Source organism: Schistocerca americana, unplaced genomic scaffold (genome assembly GCF_021461395.2).
Source record: "Schistocerca americana isolate TAMUIC-IGC-003095 unplaced genomic scaffold, iqSchAmer2.1 HiC_scaffold_1368, whole genome shotgun sequence".
Lineage (NCBI taxonomy): Eukaryota > Metazoa > Arthropoda > Insecta > Orthoptera > Acrididae > Schistocerca > Schistocerca americana.
This window is the reverse complement of record NW_025725447.1, coordinates 15001-21386: the sequence shown is the minus strand read 5'-3', so window position 1 is coordinate 21386 and position 6386 is coordinate 15001.

The following is a 6386-nucleotide window of genomic DNA, read 5'->3' as shown; positions in this document are numbered from 1 at the left end:
TCTTTCATGGCTATTTCATTGGAACTCGTTATTATGTTCTCCTGTAGTGGTTGTTTTGTATTACTGTTCTCTTTTGTTGAGATTGCCACCGTCTCTGTTGCAGGATGCCATTGCCGTTGGTCTTTAGTCGGCGTAGTCCTCCGGCTTAGGGAGGAGGGAGACTTGACTGTAAGAGGCTCAGTTTGAGTTCCTCTGTCGGTTGTGGTGGATTCTGTCTGAGTGCTCTCATCCTTTGTGGTGACTGAGGCGTCATTGAGCGATCTCAAAAACATCCTAAAGGCACTTGCCCTCATGGCATCCCTCCTCCTTTTGCTCGGGGATTTCCTTTTGGTCATCCTGTATGTTTTAGCTTGTTCAGCCATAGTCTATCCTTGATATTAATCTTTGTTCCAAAAGTCTGTAGGTGGGGCAATTCCGCCCAGTGGCGCCACAAGGTTTTTTGCCCCTTCTTTTACAGGGGATGCAAACTGTTGTTGCCCTACAGTCTTTACGGACATGTCCGTCTTCGCCACATTTTGAGCAGGCCGACCCCCTGGTACAGTGCCTCAGAACGTGGTCGAGATCTCCACAGTTATGGCAACGCGGTACCACAATATAGTCACGTGTATTTATGGCGTGAAAGCCGATGTAGAGTCTGCCCATTGTAGTGATCTTTTTCCACATTTGTGCTGAAACCTCAGCGACGTGGTGAACCACGTCACGGTCCCGAGGTCCTGTTTTAAATCTCAATTTGAAACTTTCTTTAAATTCGTCCTCAGTCATATCTTCAAAATTTTGTGCCCTCACAGTTTCATGAATCTCCTCATTTGACATTATTGTCGGTACATCATACAAGATGACCAGAGGGTTTCTCTTCCTCGGTGGCTCACATTTGACCACCGAGTTTAGTTTAGGATTATTTAGTAATTTCATCTTGTCCTCTTCAGAGGCCACTTCCACTATTACTGAATTTTTGCTTGGTTTGACCTTATTTATTTTTATTTTATCTTTAATCGGATTTACTGTAGTGGTGAGTAGCTCCTGAATTTTCTTAACGCTAGTGTCCTTACCGGGTAAGGTCCTTAAAAAGACCGTTGTGTCAGCCCTCTTTGTTATCTTGGCTATTGTATCTTTAGTTGTTTGAGGTTTCGGTGGCGCTTGTGCGACCACCCCTGCCCAGGTCTTGGCCGGTTGTTTCCTTAACCTTTCATTTTCTTTTTGCAGCTCCTCAACACGGCCCTCAAGCTTGGCGTTTGCTATGGCCCACGCCGCCAATTCATTTTTAATGGTTGTTAGAGCCGCCTGGCTAATCTTTCCATTTTTAATATTCTGCTCGAGGAGCAAGGTGATTCTGCTGTGTCTCTGCAACACATTCTCCTCCATTACCTGTCCTGACTCGTCCTGGGGAGCAGGTACAGGCATCAATGAAGCTCGCGATAGCGCACTCGATTCACTCGTTTCTGGCGTCTCCATGTTTGAACGAGTGAATAAAAGAGGTGGGAGCCCGTCTCTTGCCCCGGACCGGCTCCTCTGGCATGGGGGGGGACTTCTGCAGCTCGCCCACCGACCTCGCCCCTAGGTCAAGGGCACTCCAGAGCTGCCGGGTTCAGCACGCCGTCGCCAGCGCACTGGTCCCCATCGATGGCCCCGTCGTCGACGATTTCACTCGACGCTCCTCGGCAAGTGCACCCCGCACTCCGGAGAGGCGGATGCACCCCTCGCCCTTCGCCGCCTACTAGCCCAAGTTTCCACCTGAAGGCCAAGGACCCACTCCTACTCAGGTGGTGGGTCGGTCCCCCAGTCGTTCGGCGGTCTGGGCCCATCTAACCTAGCCCAGGCGATGTCACCACCTCCTGGGTTTGGCAGAACACGCCCCGGTTACCCAGGGGCGCGGCGAAGCACCCTTGCCGACTCGCGCCGCGATCCCACGCCAACAAACGAGGTCGCCGGCATGCAGAGCACCTGCTGGTCTGTGCCCTGCGAACAGAAAGGGACTGGTGTTCGGTCCCTCGACACAGCTCCCCCTGTGCCACGCACCCTTCGCTTTCGCATCGGGTTGGGTCGCAGCTCTCCCTTTTGACGCAAGGCAGAATGCCGAGCTTGACGTCTGGCACCACGGGAAGGCGGAAAGAGCCACTTGGGAAGGAGAGGCTGTAAGAGACGCTTCACTTCCCCGAGTGAGGACTGCCGCGGCACGCCCGACTGGAAAGCGATACGCCCCAGTGCGAGCCTCCGTGCCTTACGGCGCGCCGGCAACGGGCGGGCCCGCGCCGAAACGCGCCGTCAAGCGACTGACCTCACGCCAGACCGGGACTCTGTTTGCATGTATTAGCTCTAGAATTACCACAGTTATCCAAGTAACGTGGGTACGATCTAAGGAACCATAACTGATTTAATGAGCCATTCGCGGTTTCACCTTAATGCGGCTTGTACTGAGACATGCATGGCTTAATCTTTGAGACAAGCATATGACTACTGGCAGGATCAACCAGGGAGCTGCGTCAACTAGAGCTGAGCAGCCGGCCGCCCGGGAGTGTGTCCCGGGGGCCCGCGCGAACACGCAAGCGTCCGCTCAATTATTCTGCAAACAGGAGGAGGCTGAGCTCCCCTGCACCATACACCTCGAAACCCTCTCAGGTCCCGGCGGCGCGCAGCGCCGTCCTAAGTACTTGGTCGGGTTCGAGAGAGGCGCAATCGCCCGGAGTTTGGCGAGTAGACGCTTTAGGTGCGACCACCCGTGCTCCCAACTGAGCTTGCCGCTGCCGACAGAGGCCCGGGAGCGTGCTGTCGTGGCATTGCCGGCGGGAGACAACACGCGCCACCTACGGTGACCGGCAGCTCCAACGCCAGCGCCACAGAAGGACAAAAGCCCCACTTGGGTGCCGAAGCGAACTCTCCCAGCACAGCGCACGCGCCAACACGTCCGCACAGCTGCGATACAAACCACCTGCGAGAACCGCAGAGGCGACCGAGCAGCAGACGGCGTCGCGGCGCCGAGCGCCGGGCGGCGGCGCATCCTCAGCGCACACAGTCCTCAATCGGACCAGCACACTGCAGATGTCCACCGCGCTTCGCACCGGGCCCGCGAGGACCTACTTTGGCCGCACGGCGCCGCGTGCAGGGTGCGCCGGCGCGCAGCTGCGCCGCCTGCCGCCTCCGTCGGCCGGCGCGCCTGCCACTGGCCGCCCCCACCAGCCGGCTGTAGCGCGTGCGCCCACGCACCGCACGGCCAACACGCCGGGAGGCCCCCCCTCACCGGCCGGGGACGGTCCCACCCAGCCACCGCCGCGTATCGCTTCACACCCACATGCCATTCACGTTCGTGGGCATGGTGGGTATCGCTGCAACAACCGGTTGGTAGCTCAACCGATCGTCGCCATCACTGATTCACCCCTAGCGAGAACAACCGCACCACAACGGTTTACCAGTTGTTCATTTGCGTAACGTCACCAGCAAACGTAGGCGTCCATCGCCATTTGCAAATTCAACGATTGTTGCATGCCTGTGTCAGGTGTCACGACACACTGTCTGCCCACATACACGCAACAACATGTCCACGCTTAGCGAACACGTGGAAGGTGGCCCCCGTACGTATGCGATGTCCATTGCGCGAACGACTGTCAACCGGCCTCTGTCGCATGTCGCAGATGTGGAACGCAGTGCACCGTGCTATCACGGTGTGTGAGAAGAGACGACTACGTCTGACAACACGCGCCACTACATCAACAGACGGCTCATGCTGATCGCCATCCAGGGCATACCACACTGCAATCCAGCTCTTATAGGGAGACGACACGTAGCTGAGTGCACAACATTTGGACCGCATGGTTCGCCGTTGTTGGCGCAGTCGTTGTACGGTCACATGTACCACGATGTATCATTCAGTACATGAGGACCAATGTGCAGTACAGTGTGTGATTTGGACGTACAACATCAGCGGACAGTTGACACAGGCCGTACCACAGCGTAGGCTAAGTGCTTCGCCATGCGAATGCCAATGAACAACTGCAAATGCCAATGAACAACTGCAAAGGGCATTGAGCATGTACGTCCTGCTGCCATCCACATTACAGTGTATAGCTGCAAGGTGTTTAACATGAAGCGATACACTGGGGACCGGGCAGTGCGAGTAGCAAACTATATTGCGGGGGTTGCAGTTAGGCAACACTACACTAATTTAACGCGTCGTATGACAATTACAGAGCAGGTTAAGGCCCAACGTGTGTTGGGTTAAGGCCCAACGTGTGTTGGGTTAAGGCCCAACGTGTGTTGGGTTAAGGCCCAACGTGTGTTGGGTTACGGCCCAACGTGTGTTGGGTTAAGGCCCAACGTGTGTTGGGTTAAGGCCCAACGTGTGTTGGGTTACGTTAAGGGGCAATGTGGGTTACGTTAAGGGGCAATGTGGGTTACGTTAAGGGGCAATGTGGGTTACGTTACGGCGCAATATAGGTTACGTTACGGCGCAATATAGGTTACGTTAAGGGGCAATGTGGGTTACGTTACGGCGCAATATAGGTTACGTTACGGCGCAATATAGGTTACGTTAAGGCGCAATATCGGTTACGTTAAGGCGCAATACAGGTTACGTTAAGGCGCAATACAGGTTACGTTAAGGCGCAATACAGGTTACGTTAAGGCGCAATACAGGTTACGTTAAGGCGCAATACAGGTTACGTTAAGGCGCAATACAGGTTACGTTAAGGCGCAATACAGGTTACGTTAAGGCGCAATACAGGTTACGTTAAGGCGCAATGCAGGTTACGTTAAGGCGCAATGCAGGTTACGTTAAGGCGCAATACAGGTTACGTTAAGGCGCAATGCAGGTTACGTTAAGGCGCAATGCAGGTTACGTTAAGGCGCAATACAGGTTACGTTAAGGCGCAATACAGGTTACGTTAAGGCGCAATACAGGTTACGTTAAGGCGCAATACAGGTTACGTTAAGGCGCAATACAGGTTACGTTAAGGCGCAATACAGGTTACGTTAAGGCGCAATACAGGTTACGTTAAGGCGCAATACAGGTTACGTTAAGGCGCAATACAGGTTACGTTAAGGCGCAATACAGGTTACGTTAAGGCGCAATACAGGTTACGTTAAGGCGCAATACAGGTTACGTTAAGGCGCAATACAGGTTACGTTAAGGCGCAATACAGGTTACGTTAAGGCGCAATACAGGTTACGTTAAGGCGCAATACAGGTTACGTTAAGGCGCAATACAGGTTACGTTAAGGCGCAATACAGGTTACGTTAAGGCGCAATACAGGTTACGTTAAGGCGCAATACAGGTTACGTTAAGGCGCAATACAGGTTACGTTAAGGCGCAATACAGGTTACGTTAAGGCGCAATACAGGTTACGTTAAGGCGCAATACAGGTTACGTTAAGGCGCAATACAGGTTACGTTAAGGCGCAATACAGGTTAGGTTAAGGCGCAATACAGGTTAGGTTAAGGTACGACATAGGTTAGGTTAAGGTACGACATAGGTTAGGTTAAGGTACGACATAGGTTAGGTTAAGGTACGACATAGGTTAGGTTAAGGTACGACATAGGTTAGGTTAAGGTACGACATAGGTTAGGTTAAGGTACGACATAGGTTAGGTTAAGGTACGACATAGGTTAGGTTAAGGTACGACATAGGTTAGGTTAAGGTACGACATAGGTTAGGTTAAGGTACGACATAGGTTAGGTTAAGGTACGACATAGGTTAGGTTAAGGTACGACATAGGTTAGGTTAAGGTACGACATAGGTTAGGTTAAGGTACGACATAGGTTAGGTTAAGGTACGACATAGGTTAGGTTAAGGTACGACATAGGTTAGGTTAAGGTACGACATAGGTTAGGTTAAGGTACGACATAGGTTAGGTTAAGGTACGACATAGGTTAGGTTAAGGTACGACATAGGTTAGGTTAAGGTACGACATAGGTTAGGTTAAGGTACGACATAGGTTAGGTTAAGGTACGACATAGGTTAGGTTAAGGTACGACATAGGTTAGGTTAAGGTACGACATAGGTTAGGTTAAGGTACGACATAGGTTAGGTTAAGGTACGACATAGGTTAGGTTAAGGTACGACATAGGTTAGGTTAAGGTACGACATAGGTTAGGTTAAGGTACGACATAGGTTAGGTTAAGGTACGACATAGGTTAGGTTAAGGTACGACATAGGTTAGGTTAAGGTACGACATAGGTTAGGTTAAGGTACGACATAGGTTAGGTTAAGGTACGACATAGGTTAGGTTAAGGTACGACATAGGTTAGGTTAAGGTACGACATAGGTTAGGTTAAGGTACGACATAGGTTAGGTTAAGGTACGACATAGGGTAGGTTAAGGTACGACATAGGTTAGGTTAAGGTACGACATAGGTTAGGTTACGGTACGACATAGGTTAGGTTACGGTACGACATAG